The sequence below is a fragment of the Lonchura striata genome, chromosome 18 (assembly GCF_050655825.1).
Source record: "Lonchura striata isolate lonStrDom1 chromosome 18, ASM5065582v1, whole genome shotgun sequence".
Classification (NCBI taxonomy): Eukaryota; Metazoa; Chordata; class Aves; order Passeriformes; family Estrildidae; genus Lonchura; species Lonchura striata.
In genome coordinates, this window is record NC_140720.1 from 11,760,312 (window position 1) to 11,766,311 (window position 6,000).

The 6,000-nt window shown below is 52.5% G+C and overlaps 1 protein-coding gene across 1 annotated transcript in view; it reads left to right on the forward strand.

Annotated features, from left to right (window-relative positions):
• LOC110475147 (TBC1 domain family member 24) overlaps window positions 1-4,829 on the forward strand; it is a 186,240-nt gene extending 181,411 nt beyond the window's left edge. Inside the window, exon 8 of the transcript XR_014949344.1 lies at window positions 4,794-4,829. The gene's annotated coding sequence lies outside the window, so the exon portion shown is untranslated. The remainder of the gene's footprint in view (window positions 1-4,793) is intronic.
• Window positions 4,830-6,000: the final 1,171 nt, after the last annotated feature.

The window sequence follows — 6,000 nt, forward strand, 5'->3', positions numbered from 1 at the left end:
TAATCTCTCTCACTGTCCTTTCCCCTCTCCTCTCTTCCTATTCCTTTCTAAGCTTTGTCTTCCATTTACTCTTAGATAAAACTCCTTCTATTGACTTTGGCACGAACTTGGGCAGAGGCACCTCTTAGAACAAAACCCGAACTTTGTTCCTTCATCTGCTGTCATCCCTGTCCCTCTGCTGCCTGCTCAGGCTCCCCGTGGTCTTGTGACCCAGAAGCTCAGGGCACTGTCCCCCTTTCCTCCTCTCCCTGCTGCCCAGCTCGATGCCAGCTCCTGGCCAAGGAGGAAACAGGGCAGCCCTTGGCTGACCTCGGGGCTGAGACATCTGCACAGAACAACTTCTCTGCAGTGCCCAAAACCTCCAGGGACTGGGATGTGGGCAGCAGGGGAGGCTGAGCAGCTGCTGGAATTTGTCCTGCTGCTCCCAGTGCCTTTCTGCCCATTGCTCTGCCCAGGAGAAAAGCAGCACGGGGAGAATTCTGCATCTGGGGCAGTGACCGATGGCACTGCCAGCACGTCCTGGTGACCACCGGGAGCTGGTGGCATCTCAGGGGTCCCTGAGGGGCAGCTGGACCAGGAACAGAGTGAGGGAGGGGATGACTCCCCTCTGCTGAGTGCTCCTGAGCTCCCATCTGAGCTGCTGGGTCTGCTCTGGGGTGGGAGCACCAGGGGGGCTGGGGGAGAGGCTCGGGGTGCTCAGGGGGTTTGGGGGCAGGAACTGAAGGCTGGAGGAGACTCAGGGTGTTTGGGGGCACAAACTGAAGGCTGGGAGAGGCTCAGGGTGCTCAGGGGGTTTGGGGGCAGGAACTGAAGGCTGGGAGAGGCTCAGGGTGCTCAGGGGGTTTGGGGGCACAAACTGAAGGCTGGGAGAGGCTCAGGGTGCTGAGATGGTTTGGTGGCAGGAACTGAAGGCTGGGAGAGGCTCCTGCTGCTCCCGAGGGACGCTGTGGGGTGGGTGGAGCTGGCTCCTGGTGGAGGTGTCTTGCAAAGCAGGAATCTCACTGAATGCAGGAGAAAATGAAAATTTCACAATGAGGCACACCCAGCCTTGAAGGAAAGGTGTGATCTCCATCCTTGGGCGCTTGAAACTCGAGACCCTGAGCAACCTCCTTGTTCTTTGCTGGCATCCCATTCTGACTGGAGACCCCTGGCAGCCCATCCTGGCGTGAATTACCCCATGAATCTGTGATTTTAAGACTTTCTAGGGAGAAAAATGATGCTGGAGATCTGACCCCAGCAGGGCTGAGGCCACTGCCCAAAGAGGAATTGCTTCCTTGGTCTCCTATCCCAACTTTGTACTTAATTTGCACCTTGGCTGCAGGAGATGAAAAAGAACTGATTCATCCTTAGGGGAAATTCAATTAAGCAGCAGCCCCAGCCTCGTGAATATTTAAAGGGCTGGAGATGTGCTGTGAAGGGCATTGGTTGGGCAGCTGTGCAGAAAATCCCTTGTAAGTCTTTAATAAAACTTTATGAGGCAAAGAGCAACAGAGCTGCTCTGCTGCAGGAAAGGGAGCAGAGCTGTGACACACCTGGGGCTGGACAGGGTGACACACCTGGGGCTGGACACTGTGACACACCTGGGCTGGACACGGTGACAAAAAATAAATAACCCTGCAGTTCAGAGCTGGGCAGCTGAACCTCCAGAGCCACCACGAAGCTTCCTGCTCACCCAGGAGGTGTTGCAGAGCACAGAGCCCTTGCTTTGGCACCTGGCACCAGCCACGGTCCCACCTTGCTCAGTCACTGTCACTGGGGTGGCACTGGTGGCACAGTCACTGTGGTGGCACTGACAGTCACTGACAGTCACTGTGGTGGCACTGGTGGCACCACCGTGGGCACCTGTGGTTGCTCAGGGTGTTCCTGAGGGGACACACAACCCTTAGCACGCATCAATCACAATTTAACTCTTGTTCAGTCACTTAGACAATGTTTTTCAGGCTGCTGGGGGACTTCACCCACGGTGAGGAAGAAGGGCTGCTGGAGCACCGTGTGTGAGGTGACAATTCCAGCAGGGTGAGCTCAGTGACCCTGTGTGCTGCCCCTCGAGTGCCCAGGGCACAAGGGCAGGACAAGGCTCTAATTCCCAGAGCACTTTCCCACCTCCTGAGGTGAGTCTGGGCTTTGTTCCAGCCTGGGCTTCCAGGCCCCTGCGTTTCTTGCCCAGCTGAGATTTGCTGTCAGTGAGGAAGATTCCATCACGCCCTGAGAGCAGAGCTGTCTGCTGGAATGCTCATCCCAGCAATCCGAGGCTGGGAATTTGATATGACAAAGTTCAAATGAGCTGTCTTGTTCCTTCCTAGAAGTGCCGTGGTGCATGAAGCTCTGCCCATGTTCATCCAGATCCACTGGCGGATCTCCCTGTCAAAGCCTAACTTTGGAGAAGAATCCTTTGGGATGAAAGGCACTGAATTATATCATCATTATGTGTCTGCTCCTGAAATTAAAATCAGGTGCTCCAGCACTTTGGAGAATTTTCTGTATTGGCCTTTGAAGAATCATCTCCATGGTGAATCCTTCTCCGGCTGAAATCTAGGATTTAACACACGGATGCTGCCCTTTGCTGCAGGAAGGAATGTCTAGGAAATGGACCTTGAAGCAATAAGTAAATGCAGCAGTTTCTCCTGGTGTGCAGCTGCTGAAGCAGTGAAAGACAGAGAAATATGAAGGACAGGCTGCTGTAACATATGAGCTCTGTCAACAAAAGAAATGTCATGTCAGCCTTGGATGAACACCCTCAAATCAGCAGCGGACACTGGATTGACTCAGCTGGTGTCAGGATGTCCTATTAGGAGATGGATGACTTCAGAGGGAGAATTTCTCAATCCATTTATATGAAGAATTTGCCTCTAAATTCAAAAGGAGGTTCTCAGCAGAATTGCTTTCAAATTTATAACCCAGCATCTGTATCTCTTTTGTTTCCCTGGCGAGGAGGAGGCAGGAAGGTGAAATATTCCCCGAGTGTGTCTGGAGCTCGCTGTCCTGGGCAGACCCTCCACATCCCTGCTGTGGGACCCATCCCTCCTCCCTGGCCCTGGCCCTGTCCCTGTCCCATCCCTGTCCTTGTCCCTGGCCCTGGCCCTGGCCCTGTCCCTTCCTCTGGTGCAGCCATTCCAATTCAGGGCTGATCAGAATTCACCTCATGGATTTGGGCTCCACACTGCTCTGCCCAGAGCCTTTGGGAGATGCCAATCTTTTCTTCACCGTGGGTTTTCTGCCCTGAAAGCTGCGGTCAGGAGAAAATAATTTGCACTGGCAGACTGGGAAGGAGGATGGGGAAGTGCCACCTCTTTCTGACCCCTTGGATTTTCAATGTGCTCTTTGTTTTTTCCAAGACCCCAGGCCACCAGGTTGGTTTTCCACTCTTCCACTGGTGAAATTCAGCAGCAATAAAGGAAACAGGCTGAGTTCATTTAAACACCTATCCCTAGACACCGGTGACATTCCTCCATCCTTATTTCCATCCCCTGGGAGCTGGGCTTGGAGCAATCCTGGAGGATGGGTGACAGGCTGAGGGAATCACAGGGAGCTGTGTGCAGGCTCGTTCCTGCCTGGTGCTCACAGCATCTCCCACCCCCAACGAGTCCTGAGGGCTCCTCTGAACCAGGGAGACCTTGCTGGGTGTCCTTGGTGGCCACATTCCCTGATTATTCCTTTCCATGGGATAATTGGTGGCCCAGGGAAGGTCCTTCAGCAGCTGAACGCAGCTCAGAGTGCTGGGGAGGCGGGGAGGCAAGAGGCACACCTGGGCTTTTGACCTTCCCAGGGAATATTCCGAGTGCTTGTGAGTGGAAGCACTCCACAGGGCACCTCTTGTCCCTCGCAGCTCCTTTCCAAGCCCAGACCATTTATTCCTGTTCCCTTTTTACCAGCTGCAGCCTCAGCACAGCCTCTGTGGCCTCAGCAGGCCCCGGTGCTGTGGTCAATCACAGCACTCCATTCTCCTGACTGTTTTTTGATAAATCACACGGTCTGAACTGAGCTGGACTTCCACGGCCTTGGGCAGCTTCTGGTGGGGGTGAATTTCCAGCAAATGCTGCCCTGAGGGCTTTGTTTTCTGTTTTACCAAAGCCTGGTGTCTCTGACCTGTGTGGTTTCTTTTCATCCAGGGATGGCTTTAAAAGAGCTGCCCAAAATCCCCCTCAGCATCAGCAACGCTTTGTGAGTTTGTCAGGCGTTCTGGTTCTCAAAGGCTGCTTAGGAGTTCAGTTTAACCGGTTTTAAGTCAGATTTAGAAGTCATGAACACAGCTCACCCATCTGCATAATCTCCAGCTTGGTATTCCTGTGACGAAAGCTGAAAACTCCTGCTGGCAGGGCTGGTGGCTGTCCCCCGAGTGAAGAGAGCTGTGAGGAATTCATGGACCACTGCCCTTATCATCAGTGGCATCCCAGCAAAAGCAGAGGGAAGTGCTGGAGGGCCACGGCTGATCACCTGTGTGATGTGGGACCAGGGACCTCCATCAGTTCATGGCTGTGGCAGGAGCTGCACAGAGCTCAAGGCACCTCCTGCATCCCCTTCCTGTCTGTGCTGGTAACAGCTGCCTGCAAACTTGGAGCTTTGCGCTTCATTTTCAGGGGAAAAAAATTAAATGCTTGTATGGAAAACCTTCCTCTTTCTCTCTGCTCCTTGGGCTCTGCCTGCTCCCTCAGTGTCTCCTGTTGAGGAGCAGGGAAATGGTTCAGTTCTCATCCCTGTGAGCTGGCACTGGGCAGATGTGTGCCTAAACCTGCCCCAGGACACAGCTGCATGTCACAGCCTGGGAGCTGCTCTGGGCAGTATTGGAAATGCAGGCGAACCCAATGGGAAGAAATGACAATGTCTGACTCAGTTCAGAAGGCTGAATGATTTCTTTATTATAACTGTGCTAAAATCCATTAATATGCTATACAAAAGGAGGATACTCAAACTACATACTACTTTCTCTCACTCTAAACCCAACTCCTGACCTTCTCTGAGAATCCAGCCCCAGGTGGGTTGGATTGGCCACCAGGCTCAAACAATCCTCACCCACAGGTGTCCCCCCTTGTCCTGTGCTTCTGCTGGCATGTCCAGGCACACCTGGAGGGGGTCAGGAGGATGTCCAGGCACACATGGAAAGGTTGGGGAGGATGTCCAGGCACATCTGTAAAGGTTGGGGGAGGATGGGGTGTGGGGTGGGCACTGAGCTCCTCTGTCCAGCCTCTCCCATCTCCCTCCCTTCCCCCAGGATCTGACCATGGAGTGCAGGAAGGAAGCACAGGCAGCAGCTCCTGTGTGAAATAAAATAAAAATTAAAAAATAAAGCCTCAGAAACACTGGTGGCAATTAATGCATGTTAGAAGTTGTGAACCAGAGATCGCTGCCATGCTGGAGCACCTGGGAAAATCTGTGCCTGGCACAACAAAGGGATAAAAAAGGCATAAATCTCGATGAACGTAAAGAAATCAATCTGTTCTGAATTTGGGAAGAAGCGGGGTGAATAGTACATGAGGAGGATGAATTATTTTCCAGTCCTTTGACAGCGAAGGATGATGTTAAACAATGTTTGTCAGCAGGGAAAATATTTACATTACAAGCACAGGAAAAGCTGTGCTGAGGAGCCCAGAGAGGTCTGGTTCCCTTGGGACATCCCTGAGGGGTGCTAAAACCCTGCAGAGCCCAGAGGGGCTGGGGAGTCTGACCCAGGGAACACTGGAGGAGCTGAGATTCTGGGATTCTGTCAAATGGGACTAAAATAACACCAGTCAACAACCTCAGAGAAAGTAGGTCTCATCTGACTAACCTGAGCTCTTCTATTTTTAATGATATGCAAAATAGATGGGTAATGATATCTACAGAGGTGTGGTAAAATATTTCATAATGCTGGGATGGCAAAACAGCTCACTGCAGGATGAACAGAGCCTAGCTGAGGGAATGAGGGATGCAGTGCCTTCTGGAACAGAAAAAATATTGATTTTTCCTTATACCACCAAACAACCTGGCCTGACCACAGGGCTGCTCCTTTCAGAGCCTGTTTTC